At 41.6% G+C, this 17,976-nt stretch overlaps 1 non-coding gene across 1 annotated transcript; it reads left to right on the top strand.

Annotated features, from left to right (window-relative positions):
• Nucleotides 1–6,977: 6,977 nt before the first annotated feature.
• Nucleotides 6,978–7,085, top strand: LOC148549231 (small nucleolar RNA R71). The gene has a single exon (XR_015897482.1). It is a non-coding gene; the product is annotated as a small nucleolar RNA R71 (small nucleolar RNA).
• Nucleotides 7,086–17,976: the final 10,891 nt, after the last annotated feature.

Raw genomic sequence — 17,976 nt, 5'->3', positions numbered from 1 at the left:
ATTATTTTGAACAAGGGTGATGAGTTGACGTTTTAACCAATGTTCTGAAAACCGATTCGGACCGGCCAGTCGAACCGGTTAAACTGTGAACCGCTACAAAAAAGACTCAGACAAATGCTAAAACTGTTAATTTCAAAAACCACAATTGAACCGTTGAACCGGCCAAGAATCGGTCAGTCGAACTGAACCGTGACCCGGCCGGTTTTTGAATAAGGAACAGAACACTGTCGTTTCATTGTGTTGCAGACTAACTAGCCCTACCCAAACTCCATCGTCCAGACTCCAGAATCAAATTCCAAGTCCAGAACGCGCCTCTGCCTCAGTGCCTCTCTCACACTCAGTCCTAGGGCTCCTTTCATCGAGCTCTTTGTCGTCCGTCTAGCCACCGCCTACTACCGCCGCTGTCGGAACTTCGAACAGCCACCACATGCTCCCTCACTTCCTCTCCATCACGCCGCAGCCATCGCAACCTTCCTTCCCTTCCATCGCGCAGCCACTGTGCGAACGTGGAAGCCTCCGTCGCACAGGTTCCCACTTCTCCTCCTCCTCTTCATTCAGATACAGGTACACAGCCCCTCACCCCCAAAATACAAACCCTAGGTTAGTCCCCTACCGCCGCAAGGGTCTCACTCGTTCATACCCTGGGTCGAGTTATCCAACCTAGGATGATTGGTGACAAAGCGACCGACCTCTTCAGGTCAGGCTACCCGACCTCTTCTCAAAGAGGTCGGCCAAATCGACAGGAAAGCCCAATAAAGGGCCCAAACAGTGGAACACGACCCAAATCCAAAGGCAATCCAAGCCTATAGAGATAAAGGTGGTTCCCTTGAAGATAAGCTGACTTTACTCGAAATAAGATAAGATAAGATAAGATAACTAACTTATCTTATCAGAAAGGTCAGCCCACACTACTATAAATACACTAGAGCACCCAGGTATAACTCATATTCTGATTCTACAATAAATCTGCTTAATACCCGTGCTAACTTAAGCATCGGAGTCTCTTGCAGGTACCCCCCACCCTCCGGTGACCAAGGATCAGAAGTGCAGCCAGTCCAACAAGTCGGATACAACAGCTCTGGCCAGTACAGAAGATCTCGTCCGAGATCGACCTCTAGTTTCAGGTAACCTTCGGAACATTGGCGCCGTTGTCGGGGAACCTGGAAGTCATCCCAACACCATGGCGGACAGCCATGACAACGACCACGATTCAGATCTAAAAAACAGAACACCGCACAAGAACGCGGACGCTACACTAAAGGATACTCCGGAATCCAACGGGGACAAAAACTCATCAAATCCAGAGGTAATAGCAGCACTTCAAGACCGCTTAAAGCAACTTGAAAAAGAAACCCAACATCAACAAGAGGTCGGGAAGGATCTACAAAGAGAGGTACGGCGGCATCGAGAATTGAAAGATAAATTAATGCAATTAGAAGCCGATTGGTGCACGAAATTGTGATCTCCAGGCTTGAACAAATCCTGGTAATGGCTCCAAAGCTTGGTGCTCTGATCTTAATTCATAATTGTCACAACTTCGATACAAATAACCAGCAAGTGCACTGGGTCGTCCAAGTAATACCTTACGTGAGTAAGGGTCGAATCCCACGGAGATTGTTGGTATGAAGCAAGCTATGGTCACCTTGTAAATCTCAGTCAGGCAGATATAAAGTGATAATGGTGTTTTCGAATAATAAATAATAGAATAGGGATAGAGATACTTATGTAAATCATTGGTAGGAATTTCAGATAAGCGAATGGAGATGCTTTTCGTTCCTCTGAACCTCTGCTTTCCTGCTATCTTCATCCAATCGGTCTTACTCCTTTCCATGGCTGGCTTTATGCAAGGGCATCACCGTTGTCAGTGGCTACATCCCCTCCTCTCAGTGAATAATATGCTCACGCACCCTGTCACGGCACGGCTATTCATCTGTCGGTTCCCGATCATGCTGGAATAGGATTCACCCTCCTTTTGCGTCTGTCACTAACGCCCAGCACTCGCGAGTTTGAAGCTCGTCACAGTCATTCAATCATTGAATCCTACTCGGAATACCACAGACAAGGTTTAGACTTTCCGGATTCTCTTGAATGCCGCCATCATTCTAGCTTACGCCACGAAGATTCTGGTTAGGAGATCTAAGAGATACTCATTCTAGCTTAATTCATGTAGAACAGAAGTGTTTGTCAGGCACGCGTTCATAAGGGAGAAGGATGATGAGCGTCACACATAATCATCACCTTCATCATGTTCTTGGGTGCGAATGGATATCTTAGAAGCGAAATAAGAAGAATTGAATAGAAAACAGTAGTACTTTGCATTAATCTTTGAGGAACAGCAGAGCTCCACACCTTAATCTATGGAGTGTAGAAACTCTACCGTATGAAAATACATAAGTGAAGGTCCAGGCATGGCCGAGATGGCCAGCCCCCAAAACGTGATCAAAGGATCATAAGGTAATCCAAAGATGGTCAAAAAGACGCCTAATACAATAGTAAAAGGTCCTATTTATAATAAACTAGCTACTAGGGTTTACATGAGTAAGTAATTGATGCATAAATCCACTTTCGGGGCCCACTTGGTGTGTGTTTGGGCTGAGCTTAAGTGTTGCACGTGCAGAGGCCATTTGTGGAGTTGAACGCCAGTTTCTGTGCCAGTTTGGGCGTTCAACTCTGGTTTTGGATCCTTTTCTGGCGCTGGACGCCAGATTTGGGCAGAAGGCTGGCGTTGAACGCCAGTTTACGTCATCAATTCTTGGCCAAAGTATGGATTATTATATATTTCTGGAAAGCCCTGGATGTCTACTTTCCAACGCAATTAGAAGCGCGCCATTTTGAGTTATGTAGCTCCAGAAAATCTACTTTGAGTGTAGGGAGGTCAGAATCCAACAGCATCAGCAGTCCTTCTTCAACCTCTGAATCTGATTTCAGCTCAAGTCCCTCAATTTCAGCCAGAAAATACCTAAAATCACAGAAAAACACACAAACTCATAGTAAAGTCCAGAAATGTGAATTTAACATAAAAACTAATAAAAACATCCCTAAAAGTAACTAGATCCTACTAAAAACATACTAAAAATAATGCCAAAAAGCGTATAAATTATCCGCTCATCACAACACCAAACTTAAATTGTTGCTTGTCCCCAAGCAACTGAAAATCAAATAGGATAAAAAGAAGAGAATATACTATAAATTCCAAACTATCAATGAAACATAGCTTCAATCAAATGAGCGGGACTTATAGCTTTTTGCCTCTTGAATAGTTTTGGCATCTCACTTTATCCATTGAAGTTTAGAATGATTGGCATCTTTAGGAACTTCAGATTTTGAATAGTGTTATTGACTCTCCTAGTTCAGTATGATGATCCTTGAACACAGCTTCTTTATGAGTCTTGGCCGTGGCCCTAAGCACTTTGTTTTCCAGTATTACCACCGGATACATAAATGCCACAGACACATAATTGGGTGAACCTTTTCAGATTGTGACTCAGCTTTGCTAAAGTCCCCAATTAGAGGTGTCCAGGGTTCTTAAGCACACTCTTTTTTTGCTTTGGACCTTGACTTTAACCGCTCAGTCTCAAGTTTTCACTTGACACCTACACGCCACAAGCACATGGTTAGGGACAACTTGGTTTAGCCGCTTAGACCAGGATTTTATTCCTTTAGGCCCTCCTATCCACTGATGCTCAAAGCCTTGGGATCCTTTTTATTTGCCCTTGCCTTTTGGTTTTAAGGGTTATTGGCTTTTTCTGCTTGCTTTTTCTTTTTCTTTCTATTTTTTTTTTTTTATATTTTTTTTCGCCCTTTTTTTTTCTGCAAGCTTTGTTCTTTGCTGCTTTTTCTTGCTTCAAGAATCATTTTTATGATTTTTCAGATTATCAAATAACATGTCTCCTAATCACCATTCTTTCAAGAGCCAACATATTTAACATTCTTAAACAACAACTTCAAAAGACATATGCACTGTTCAAACATACATTCAGAAAACAAGAAGCATTGTCACCACATCAATATAATTAAACTAAGTTCAAGGATAAATTCGAAACTCATGTACTTCTTGTTCTTTTGAATTAAAACATTTTTCATTTAAGAGAGGTGATGGATTCATAGGACATTTATAACTTTAAGACAAAGTTACTAACTACTAATGATCATGTAATGAAGACACAAACACAGATAAGCACATAAAAAACAGAAGAAATAAGAACAAGGAATGAATCCACCTTAGTAATGGTGGCGTTTCCTTCTTGAGGAACCAATGATGTCCTTGAGCTCTTCTATGTCTCTTCCTTGTCTTTGTTGCTCCTCCTTCATTGCTTTTAGATCTTCTCTGATTTCATGAAGGATGATGGAGTGCTCTTGATGTTCCACCCTTAGTTGCTTCCAATAATTGTGTGGAAGAAAATGTATCCCTTGAGGTATCTCAGGGATCTCTTGATTTGCAGTCAAATGTTCTACCACTGAGCTATAGACCCTTGATGGAAGCTTTTGTCTTCCCTTTCCTCTTTCTAGAGGTTTCTCTGGCCTTAGGTGCCATCAATGGTTATGGAAAAAACAAAAAAGCTATGCTTTTACCACACCAAACTTAGAATGTTGCTCGCCCTCGAGCAAAAGAAGAAAGAATAGAAGAATAAGAAGAAGATATGGAGGAGATGGATGGGAGTGTGTGTTCGGCCATATGGGTGGGATTGGGTGGGAGAGAGATGTTGAATTTTGAAGGTAGTGGGTGTATGGATGTGAGTGGTAAATGGAAAGTAGAAGGGATGATCATGAATGGGAAGAGAGATGATGAGGTAGGTGGGGATCCTGTGGGGTCCACAGATCCTGAGATGATTCTGTGGGGTCCACAGATCCTGAGGTGTCAAGGCATTTACATCCCTGCATCAATTTAGGCATGTAAAATGCCCTTGCACACAACTCTGGGCGTTCAGCGCCAGGTTGGTGCCCATTTTGGGCGTTCAACGCCCCTTTGCTGCCATTTCTGGCGTTGAACGCCAGAACCATGCTTGTTCTGGGCGTTCAGCACCAGGATGCTCCCATTCTGGGCGTTCAGCGCCAGAACTATGCTCTGTTCTGGCGTTTGAACGCCAGACAGATGCTCCTCCAGGGTGTGATTTTTCTTCTGCTGTTTTTGATTCCATTTTTAATTTTTATATTTATTTTGTGACTCCACATGATCATGAACCTAAGAAAACATGAAAAACAATAAAAATAAGAATTAGATAAACATTGGGTTGCCTCCCAACAAGCGCTTCTTTAATGTCAATAGCTTGACAGTGGGCTCTCATGGAGTCTCACAGATGTGCAGAGCTTTGTTGAGACTCTCAAACACCAAACTTAGAGTTTGGATATGGGAGTTCAACACCAAACTTAGAGTTTGGTTGTGGCCTCCCAACACCAAACTTAGAGTTTGACTGTGGGGGCTCTGGTTGACTCTGCTTTGAGAGAAGCTTTTCAAGCTTCCTCTCCATGGTTGCAGAGGGAGATCCTTGAGTTTTGAATACAAGGGAGTTCTCATTCCATTGAAGGACTATTTCACCTCTGTCAACATCAATCGCAGCTCTTGCTGTGGCTAGGAAAGGTCTTCCTAGGATGATGGATTCATCCTCTTCCTTTCCAGTATCCAGGACTATGAAATCAGTAGGTATGTAAAGACCCTCAACCTTTACTAATACATCTTCTACTTGTCCATAAGCCTGTCTTCTTGAGCTGTCTGCCATCTCTAGTGAGATTTTAGCAGCTTGCACCCCATAGATTCCCAGTTTCTCTATTACAGAAAGGGGCATGAGGTTTATACCTGAACCAAGGTCACACAGAGCTTTAAAGATCCTGGTGCCTATGGTACAAGGTATTATGAACTTTCCAGGATCCTGTCTCTTCTGAGGCAATGTCAGTTGATCCAGATCACTTAGTTCATTGATGAACAAGGGAGGTTCAACTTCCCAAGCATCAATGCCAAACAATTTGGCATTCAGCTTCATGATTGCACCAAGAAACTTGGCAGTTTGCTCTTCAGTAACATCCTTATTCTCTTCAGAAGAGGAATACTCATCAGAGCTCATGAAGGGCATAAGGAGGTTCAATGGAATCTCTATAGTCTCTAGATGAGTCTCAGATTCCTTTGGTTCCTCAGAGGGAAGCTCCTTATTGGTCACTGGACGTCCCAGGAGGTCTTCCTCCTTGGGATTCACGTCCTCTCCTCTCCTCACAGGTTCGGCCATGGCACTTATGTCAATGGCCTTGCACTCTCCTTTTGGATTCTCTTCTGTATTGCTTGGGAGAGTACTATGAGGGATTTCAGTGATCCTTTTACTCAGCTGGCCCACTTGTGCTTCCAAATTTCTAATGGAAGACCTTGTTTCATTCATGAAACTTACAGTGGCCTTAGACAGATCAGAGACTAGATTTGCTAAATTAGAAGCATTTTGTTCAGAGTTCTCTGTCTGTTGCTGAGTTGATGATGGAAAAGGCTTGCTATTGCTAAACCTGTTTCTTCCACCATTATTAAAGCCTTGTTGGGGCTTTTGATCCTTCCATGAGAAATTTGGATGATTTCTCCATGTTGAGTTATAGGTGTTTCCATAAGGTTCACCTAAGTAATTTACCTCTGCTATTGCAGGGTTCTCAGGATCATAGGCTTCTTCTTCAGAAGATGCCTCTTGAGTACTGTTGGATGCAGCTTGCATTCCATGCAGACTCTGAGAAATCATATTGACTTGCTGAGTCAATATTTTGTTCTGAGCCAATATGGCATTCAGAGTATCAACCTCAAGAACTCCCTTCTTCATAGGCGTCCCATTACTCACAAGATTCCTTTCAGAAGTGTACATGAACTGGTTATTAGCAACCATGTCAATGAGTTCTTGAGCTTCTGCAGGCGTTTTCTTTAGGTGAATGGATCCACCTGCAGAAGTATCCAATGACATCTTAGATAACTCAGACAGACCATTATAGAATATATCCAGGATGGTCCATTCTGAAAGCATGTCAGAAGGACACTTTTTGGTCAACTGTTTGTATCTTTCCCAAGCTTCATAGAGGGATTCACCTTCTTTCTGTCTGAAGGTTTGAACATCAGCTCTAAGCTTGCTCAGCTTTTGAGGAGGAAAGTACTTGGCTAAGAAAGCCGTGACCAGCTTATCCCAAGAGTTCAGGCTGTCTTTAGGTTGAGAATTCAACCATAATCTAGCTCTGTCTCTTACAGCAAAAGGGAAAAGCATGAGCCTGTAGACTTCAGGATCTACTCCATTAGTCTTAACAGTATCACATATCTGCAAGAATTCAGTTAAGAACTGAAAAGGATCTTCAGATGGAAGTCCATGAAACTTGCAGTTCTGCTGCATCAGAGAAACTAATTGAGGTTTCAGCTCAAAGTTGTTTGCTCCAATGGCAGGAATGGAGATGCTTCTTCCATGTAAACTGGAATTAGGTGCAGTAAAGTCACCAAGCATCTTCCTTACATTATCATTATTTTCGGCTGCCATCTCCTCTGCCTGTTCGAAAATTTCTGAAAGGTTATCTCTGGATTGTTGTATTTTAGCTTCTCTTAATTTTCTCTTCAGAGTCCTTTCAGGTTCTGGATATGCTTCCACAAGAGTGTTTTGGTCCTTGCTCCTGCTCATATGACAAAGAAGAAGGCACCGAAAAATAATAATAATAATAATAATAATAGAGATCCTTTATACCACAGTATAGGGATCCCTTTGTAAGTGGAAGAAAAGAGGGGGAGACAAAGAATGTGATGTAAAGGAAGAAACACAACTGTACCGATGGAAGAGATGTGAGATGAGATGTTAAGATATGAATGAATAAATAGAATGAGATGGGGGAGGGATAATTTTCGAAAATTATTTTGAAAAAGAGTTAGTGATTTTTGAAAAATGGTTTTTGAAAAAAATGTTAGTAATTTTCGAAAATTTTTGAAATCAAAAATAAAAGATAAAAATAATTAGTTAATTAAAAAGAAATTTTTGAAAAAGGGGGAGATATTTTCGAAAATTAGAGAGAGAGAGTTAGTTAGGTAGTTTTGAAAAAGTTAAGAAACAAACAAAAAGTTAGTTAGTTAGTTGAAACAAATTTTGAAAAGATAGGAAGTTAGGAAGTTAGAAAAGATATTTTGAAAAGATATTTTTGAAAAAGATAAGATAAGAAGATATTTTTGAAGAGATATGATTGAAATTAGTTTTGAAAAAGATTTGATTTTTAAAATCACAATTAATGACTTGATTCATAAGAAATCACAAGATATGATTCTAGAACTTAAAGTTTGAATCTTTCTTAACAAGCAAGTAACAAACTTCAAATTTTTGAATCAAAACATTAATTGATTATGTTATTTTCGAAAATTATGATATAAAAATAAGAAAAAGATTTTTGAAAAATATTTTTGAAATTTTCGAAAATAACTAATAATTTTGAAAAAGATTTGACTTTTGAAAAAGATAAGATTTTCAAATTGAAAATTTGATTTGACTCATGAGAAACAACTTGATTTTAAAAATTTTTGAAAAAGTCAACTCAATTTTTGAATTTGATGAGAGAAAAAGGGAAAGATATTTTTTTTTTATTTTTGAAATTTTTATGAAAAACATGAAAATTATGCAATGCATGAAATTTTTAGATCAAAACAATGAATGCATGCAAGAATGCTATGAATGTCAAGATGAACACCAAGAACACTATGAAGATCATGATGAACATCAAGAACACATTTTTGAAAAATTTTTAATGCAAAGAAAACATGCAAGACACCAAACTTAGAATTCTTTAATGCTTAGGCACTAAGAATTCAAAAATGCATATGATAAACATGAAAAGACACAAAACAAAAAATCATCAAGATCAAACAAGAAGACTTACCAAGAACAACTTGAAGATCATGAAGAACACTATGAATGCATGAAATTTTCGAAAAATGCAAGATGCATATGCAAGTGACACCAAACTTATGATATGACTCAAGACTCAAACAAGAAACAGAAAAATATTTTTTGATTTTTATGATTTTCTAAATTTTTTTGGATTTTTTTCGAAAATTATATGAAAAAGAAAAATAAGGATTCCAAAATTTTTAATATGAATTCCAGGAATCTTGCCATATTAGTCTAAAGCTTCAGTCCAGGAATTAGACATGGCTCACTAGCCAGCCAAGCTTTCAATGAAAGCTCCGGTCCAAAACACTAGACATGGCCAATGGCCAGCCAAGCTTCAGCATGTAATTCAGACATGACACGCCTGACATACTCATTCCCAAAGGAATAGGACATGGCTTTATAGCCAGCCAGGCTTCAACATGCTTCATGAAACACTAGAATTCATTCTTAAAAATCTTGAATAAAATTTTTGAAAACATTTTTATTATTTTCGAAAACAGATGAGAGATTTTTGAAAATATTTTTGAAAATTTTTTGAAAAGAAAACGAAAAGAAAGTTACCCAATCTGAGCAACAAGATGAACCGTCAGTTGTCCAAACTCGAACAATCCCCGGCAACGGCGCCAAAAACTTGGTACTGTTGCCGGATCAAAAGGGAATCTGGCACTGATGTTACCGGACCAAAAGCTTGCCGAAAACTCAAACAATCCCCGGCAACGGCGCCAAAAACTTGGTGCACGAAATTGTGATCTCCAGGCTCGAACAAATCCTGGTAATGGCTCCAAAGCTTGGTGCTCTGATCTTAATTCATAATTGTCACAACTTCGATACAACTAACCAGCAAGTGCACTGGGTCGTCCAAGTAATACCTTACGTGAGTAAGGGTCGAATCCCACGGAGATTGTTGGTATGAAGCAAGCTATGGTCACCTTGTAAATCTCAGTCAGGCAGATATAAAGTGATAATGGTGTTTTCGAATAATAAATAATAGAATAGGGATAGAGATACTTATGTAAATCATTGGTAGGAATTTCAGATAAGCGAATGGAGATGCTTTTCGTTCCTCTGAACCTCTGCTTTCCTGCTATCTTCATCCAATCGGTCTTACTCCTTTCCATGGCTGGCTTTATGCAAGGGCATCACCGTTGTCAGTGGCTACATCCCCTCCTCTCAGTGAATAATATGCTCACGCACCCTGTCACGGCACGGCTATTCATCTGTCGGTTCCCGATCATGCTGGAATAGGATTCACCCTCCTTTTGCGTCTGTCACTAACGCCCAGCACTCGCGAGTTTGAAGCTCGTCACAGTCATTCAATCATTGAATCCTACTCGGAATACCACAGACAAGGTTTAGACTTTCCGGATTCTCTTGAATGCCGCCATCATTCTAGCTTACGCCACGAAGATTCTGGTTAGGAGATCTAAGAGATACTCATTCTAGCTTAATTCATGTAGAATAGAAGTGTTTGTCAGGCACGCGTTCATAAGGGAGAAGGATGATGAGCGTCACACATAATCATCACCTTCATCACGTTCTTGGGTGCGAATGGATATCTTAGAAGCGAAATAAGAAGAATTGAATAGAAAACAGTAGTACTTTGCATTAATCTTTGAGGAACAGCAGAGCTCCACACCTTAATCTATGGAGTGTAGAAACTCTACCGTATGAAAATACATAAGTGAAGGTCCAGGCATGGCCGAGATGGCCAGCCCCCAAAACGTGATCAAAGGATCATAAGGTAATCCAAAGATGGTCAAAAAGACGCCTAATACAATAGTAAAAGGTCCTATTTATAATAAACTAGCTACTAGGGTTTACATGAGTAAGTAATTGATGCATAAATCCACTTCCGGGGCCCACTTGGTGTGTGTTTGGGCTGAGCTTAAGTGTTGCACGTGCAGAGGCCATTTGTGGAGTTGAACGCCAGTTTCTGTGCCAGTTTGGGCGTTCAACTCTGGTTTTGGATCCTTTTCTGGCGCTGGACGCCAGATTTGGGCAGAAGGCTGGCGTTGAACGCCAGTTTACGTCGTCAATTCTTGGCCAAAGTATGGACTATTATATATTGCTGGAAAGCCCTGGATGTCTACTTTCCAACGCAATTGGAAGCGCGCCATTTCGAGTTATGTAGCTCCAGAAAATCTACTTTGAGTGCAGGGAGATCAGAATCCAACAGCATCAGCAGTCCTTCTTCAACCTCTGAATCTGATTTCAGCTCAAGTCCCTCAATTTCAGCCAGAAAATACCTGAAATCACAGAAAAACACACAAACTCATAGTAAAGTCCAGAAATGTGAATTTAACATAAAAACTAATGAAAACATCCCTAAAAGTAACTAGATCCTACTAAAAATATACTAAAAACAATGCCAAAAAGCGTATAAATTATCCGCTCATCACCGATCTCAAATCCAAAGCTCCTCGGACTACTCCTGAGGAAAATTCACGCAAAGAACAAGATTCATTCACCAAGGAAATCATGAAAACCAAAATTCTAAAAGACTTCAAACTCCCAGATATGATTTTGTATGATGGCACCACAGATCCCAACCATCATCTCAGCAATTTCAGAAGTAGAATGTACCTCACCGATGCCTCGGACGCCGTTCGTTGCAAAACTTTTCCAACAACTCTCACGAAGACAGCAATCAGATGGTTCGATAACCTACCTCCAAAGTCCATCTCAAACTTTGACGACCTGGCCAAAAAATTTCTAGCCAGATTCTCCATCCAGAAAGATAAGACCAAGCACGCCCCCAGTTTACTAGGGATCAAGCAAGGAGATCGGGAGAGCCTCCGCAACTACATGGAACGATTCAACAAAACATGCATGAACATACAAAGCTTGCCAACAGAGGCCGCCATCATGGGACTCATCAATGGCCTACGAGAAGGACCTTTTAGCCAGTCCATATCAAAGAAGTACCCTACCTCCTTAGACGAAGTGCAGGAGCGAGCAGAAAAATACATCAACATGGAAGAAAATGCTCGGTTAGGAGAAACCTCAAAATCCGGGGTCCCCTACCGAGATAAAGACAAGGAATCCAAAAGGAAAGAAGATCGACAAGGAGAGAAAATAAAAAAATACCACAATTACACTTCTTTCAGGGCATCCCTAGTCGACGTGTACAAAGAAGTCTGCCATACGGAGAAAATACCCCCAGCACGGCCACTCAAAGGCAAAAGAGGAGGAGGAAGCCGGAATGAATATTGCGAATATCATCGAGTGCGAGGGCACTCCACCAACGAGTGCTTTGATCTAAAGAACATCATAGAAAAATTGGTGAGGAAAGGAAAACTAGATCGGTTTCTAGCCACCCAAGATGACAACCAAAGAAAGAGACGAAGGGACGAAGATATTGGACGAACCGCGCGATCACCTTGTACACCGGAAAGACACGTCTATATGATACACGGCGGATTCGCAGGGGGAGGAATCTCCAAATCATCCCGCAAAAGATATCCCAAAGAAGTATATCATGTCGAGGGAAAGGAAGAAGCACCCGACATCCCTGCAATCACATTCACTAAAGAGGACACATCTGGAATCATCTCGGGACACGACGACCCCATGGTCATCACCATCATACTGGCAAACGCCAATCTGCACCGTACATTAGTAGACCAAGGGAGCTCTGCTGACATCCTATTCAAAACTGCCTTCGACAAGCTCGGCCTAGAAAACAAGGAGCTTAAGGCATACCCGAACAGTCTATTCGGACTGGGAGATACCCCGGTACAACCGCTAGGATACGTATCACTACATACAACCTTTGGAAAAGGGAACCAATCCAAGACGCTCAAAATAGACTACATTGTGGTCGACGTGAGTTCAGCCTACAATGCTCTAATAGGTCAGACAACACTAAATCAACTCAGTGCAATAGTCTCGACTCCACATCTATGCATGAAATTCCCAAATACAGAGGGGATAGCCACAATAAAAGCAGATCAAAAGATGGCATACCGCTGTTATAACGAAAGTCTAAACCTCAGAGGCAGAGGAGAATAGTTTCACACAATTGAGCTTGGCGGAGTTCAGAGACGAGAAGAACTCCGTCCGCAGCCAGAAGGTGAGATGGAGAAGGTTCAGATCGGAGACACCTCGGACAAAACGACTAATATCGGCAAGATCCTGAGAGGAGACTCAAAAGAATTACTGGTACAATTCTTATGAGATAATGTCGATCTCTTCACATGGAAAGCCGCAGACATGCCAGGCATAGAGCCCAAGCTAATGTGCCACAAGTTGGCGGTCTATCCAGGATCTCGGCCGGTACAGCAAAGACGAAGAAAACTTGGGCCAGAGCGATCCCAAGCTGTGGAAGAACAGGTAAAAGCATTACTGGAGGCAGGATTCATAAGAGAGGTCAAGTACCCACTATGGCTAGCCAACGTCGTCTTGGTGAGAAAATCAAATGGGAAGTGGCGAATGTGCACCGATTACACCGATCTCAACAAAGCCTGCCCAAAAGATCCTTACCCACTCCTAAGTATCGGCGCTCTAGTCGATACTTCCTCTGGATATAGATACCTCTCGTTCATGGATGCATACTCGGGATACAACCAAATCTCCATGTATCCACCAGATCAAGAAAAGACCTCGTTTTTAATGCCAAAAGCAAACTACTGCTACATTGTAATGCCTTTCGGTCTCAAGAATACGAGAGCTACTTATCAAAGGCTAATGAATAAAGTCTTCTCAGATCACATCGGGAAAATCATGGAAGTCTATGTGGACGACATGTTGATAAAGACACAAAGTGAAGAGACGTTATTATCCGACCTGGCTCAAGTGTTTGACACTATAAGGAAGCATGACATGCGACTCAATCCCGCAAAATGCACTTTTGCAGTAGAAGCGGGAAAATTTTTAGGTTTCATGCTCACGCAAAGAGGAATTGAAGCAAATCCGGATAAATGTCAAGTCATACTCAACATGAAAAGCCCAACCTGTGTCAAAGAAGTACAGCAACTCAACGGGAGATTGGCCGCCCTATCCAGGTTCTTAGCAGGATCAGCGATAAGATCTCTCCCCTTCTATGCTACTTTAAAGAAGGGAAAGCAGTTCAAATGGACAACAGAATGTGAACAAGCCTTCCAAGACTTCAAGGATTCTTGGGATGGCCACATATCCTATCTCGGCCACGAAAAGGAGAACCGCTCATATTATATCTCGCAGTAGAAAGCCGGGCAATAGCCTCAGCACTAGTCAGAGAAGACGAAAGTGGGCAACAACCCGTCTACTTCATTAGTAAAGCGCTACAGGGATCCGAGTTGAACTACCAAAAAATAGAAAAGTTTGCCTATACTCTCGTTCTAACATCTCGACGACTTCGCCCATACTTCCAGGCTCACACCATTAAGGTTTGAACTAACCAGCCCATAAAAGGAATATTGCAGAAAACAGATTTAGCAGGTAGAATTTTACAATGGGCAGTCGAGTTATCCGAGTTCGACCTCCAATATGAAGCTCGGACGGCCATCAAATCACAGTATCTGGATGACTTCATCACAGAATTCACAGATGCCCCAGAAATTCCCACAGAATGGAATCTCTATGTGGATGGTTCTTCAAATAAGACTGGAAACGGTGCAGGTGTGATAATAGAAAGCAACCAAGGAACCCAAGTTGAGCTCTCCCTTAAATTCAGGTTCCCGGCCTCAAACAATCAGGCAGAATATGAAGCGTTATTAGCTGGTTTGAAGCTGGCTAAAGAGGTTGGAGCTCAAAAACTCAACATTTACAGCGATTCACAAGTAGTCACCTCACAGATAACAGGGAGCTACCAAGCCAAAGATCCCACCATCAAAAAGTATTTGGATAAAACCAAGGAACAGCTCGGACAACTCAGGGAATATAAGATCCGCCACATACCCCGCGAACAAAATGCCCGAGCTGACCCACTCTCGAAACTAGCCAGCACCAAACCAGGGGGCAACAATAGAAGCCTCATCCAGGAAATGCTATAGAACCCGTCAATCTTGGAAAAGGAAAAAGTCCTAGCCGTAACAAGTCAGGACCAAGGATGGATGACCCCCATAATTAACTACCTCAAAACAGAAACACTTTCCACAGAAGAAAAGGAGGCAAAGAGGTTAAAAAGGGAGGCACAGTACTACAATATCATAAACAACATCCTGTACAAAAGAGGGATCTCAATACCATTACTAAAATGTGTGCCGACCAACAACACAAAGGAAGTGCTAGAAGAAGTACACGGCGGCATTTGCGGTAATCATCTCGGAGCATGAGCTCTCGCCAAAAAAGTATTCCGGGCGGGATTTTATTGGCCAACTCTACAGAAAGAAGCTACAGAATTTGTAAAGACATGTCCACCATGTCAGAAACATGCCAACTTTCACGTCGCCCCGCCAGAAGAGCTCATCAGTGTAACTTCGCCTTGGCCGTTTGCAAAATGGGGACTTGATCTTCTCGGACCCTTCCCCCAGGGATCAGGACAAGTTAAATTCCTCATAGTAGGGGTAGACTATTTCACAAAGTGGATCAAGGAAGAGCCCCTAGCCAACGCCATTGCTCAAAGAAGCCGGAAATTCCTATATAGAAACATTGTCACAAGGTTCGGAGTTCCACACTCCATCACCACAGACAATGGCACTCAATTCACATATGCAGGCTTCAGAAAATTAGTAGCCGACTTAAACATAAAGTACCAGTACACCTCCGTGGAACATCCGCAAGCCAATGGACAGGCTGAAGCTGCCAACAAAGTCATATTGGCCGGGTTAAAATGGAGATTATAAGACGCAAAGGGAGCTTGGATAGAAGAGCTTCCACAAGTCCTATGGGTGTATCGAACGATGCCACACTCCACCACAAAGGAATCCCCCTTCCGGTTAGCATACGGAATAGAGGCAATGATCCCAGTAGAGATTGAGGAAGGATTGCCTAGAGTGGTTCATTACAATGAGGGAGCAAATTCCCAACTTTAGAGGGAAGAGCTCGACCTACTACCTGAAATCCAAGAAAGAGCTCGGATCAGGGAAGAAGCACTAAAACATCGAATGGCTTCCAGATATAATCGAAGGGTAGTGCCAAGAAGTTTCGCAGAGAATGATCTCATCCTAATCGAAACGATATTGGAACAACTCGACCAGGAGAAGGGAAGTTGGCAGCAAACTGGAAAGGACCTTACCGAGTTGTAGAAGTACTTGGGAAGGGCTACTACAGACTGTCCGAACTCGATGGACGAGAGCTTCCCAGATCATGGCACGCCTGCAACCTAAGAAGGTACTACAGCTAGAAAAAGTAAAAATCTCACTACTGGATGCACTCTTTTTCCTGAAATGGTTTTTTAATGAGGCACCAAGTTGAGACTCAGACACTATCTGACTTAAAGAGACGAATTCCCACATGTATATATTTGCATTTTTCTTTGAATAAAATATATTTTAGATATTCTACAAGTCTTCAAGACGCATTAATCTGAAGCATTCATCGTCCGATTATAAAGCAACAGATCGGCATAAAGTGAAAAATAATTTCACTGCGCGATCACGATAAAGACAATCGTCCGATAAAGGTGAAAACGCGATTCACCTAAAAGACGATCTAAAGATAGCAACCACCTTCTACAAATCGGCAAAGATGAACAAAGAATAACGTAAGAAGTTATCAAAAATGATCCGGAAAAAGAACCTGACGAGGTCTTATGGATTGCTAAATAATAACTTAAAGACTGGCCGACGTTAAGAAGTCGGACCAAGTCAACCCAAGTTATAAGTAAACCTTGGAAAGAGGTCTGGCCAACCCTATTAAAGAGGATTACTTTAACTTAGAAGGGTCCGACATGACAAGTCAGCCCAAAATGAAAAGTTATAAAAAGTATTCCCTGAAAGAGACCTGACCAAGGTCCAAAAAAAAGGACTACAAAAATAACTTAGAAAGAGGACGACGCAAAGAAGTCGACCTCCTACAAACAAGCTATAAACGTAGTCCCTAAAAGAGATCTGACAAAGATCCAAGAAAGAGAACTACAAAAATAACTTCGAAGAGATCGACATAGTGAAGTCGGTCTCCCAAAACATAAAGTTATAGAAGTAATCCCTGAAAGAGACCTGAACAAGGTCCAAGAAAGAGGATTACAAAAGTAACTTAGAAGGGCCCGACATGACGAAGTCGGCCCAAAACATAAAGTTATAGAAGTAATCCCTGAAAGAGACCTGAACAAGGTCCAAGAAAGAGGATTACAAAAGTAACTTAGAAGGGCCCGACATGACGAAGTCGGCCCAAAACATAAAGTTATAGAAGTAATCCCTGAAAGAGATTTGAACAAAGTCCAAGAAAGAGGATTACAAAATAACTTGATTCGACATGACGAAGTCGGCCCAAAACATAAAAGTTATAAACGTAATCTCTGAAAGAGACCTGAACAAGGTCCAAAAAAGAGAATTACAAAAGTAACTTGAAGGGCCCGACATGACGAAATCAACCCACGTAAAGTGCGAAAGGCTACAAAAAGTAATACTTGGCCGAGACCTCACAAAAGGTCCAAACAAAACAGGATTTTTTGTTTGTTGCCTCAAAGGAATCAAAGCCACAAGACTACCAAAAGCCTAGAAAAAGTGCCTAGACGAGATAAAGATCGACACGATACTAAAGGCGCGAAGTTGTGATGAAAACAAATTCAAAGGGGCTACCCAAATCAGCCCCAAGAACTTGAAAGCTATTTTTTGTTTTTTAGCCTAAAGTTGTTAAATAAGCAACTAAACAAGTGTCAACAGTTAGCAAAATGAAATTTACAAAATAAAGAGTTTAAAAGTCCACAAGCCGTGTATATCTACACAATCAAGATAAAAAGTTCAATTAAACATCAGAAGCCTTCTCAATAGCATCAGTACGGGGTGAAGGAGGGCGAGTCCGAATAGGCACAGCATCCACAGTACCATCGTCCCGGTTTAAGATCTGGCAGTCAGGATTAGAAGCGGGAGGGCCGACCTCGGTAGGAGGAACAGCAAGAGCAGACACCTTGGCAGAAGACACAGGGAGGGAATCGACATCATCATCATCCTCGTCATCAGGGACAATCTTACCAGCCTAACAACATTATCCAAGCTGAAGAGAGTAAGGTCGGCCTCGGGAGCAA

Source organism: Arachis ipaensis, chromosome B8 (assembly GCF_059453495.1).
Source record: "Arachis ipaensis isolate K30076 ecotype BB chromosome B8, ASM5945349v1, whole genome shotgun sequence".
NCBI classification, from domain to species: domain Eukaryota; kingdom Viridiplantae; phylum Streptophyta; class Magnoliopsida; order Fabales; family Fabaceae; genus Arachis; species Arachis ipaensis.
Note: the sequence above shows the minus strand (reverse complement) of the source record. Positions and strands in the feature narration are given on the sequence as shown.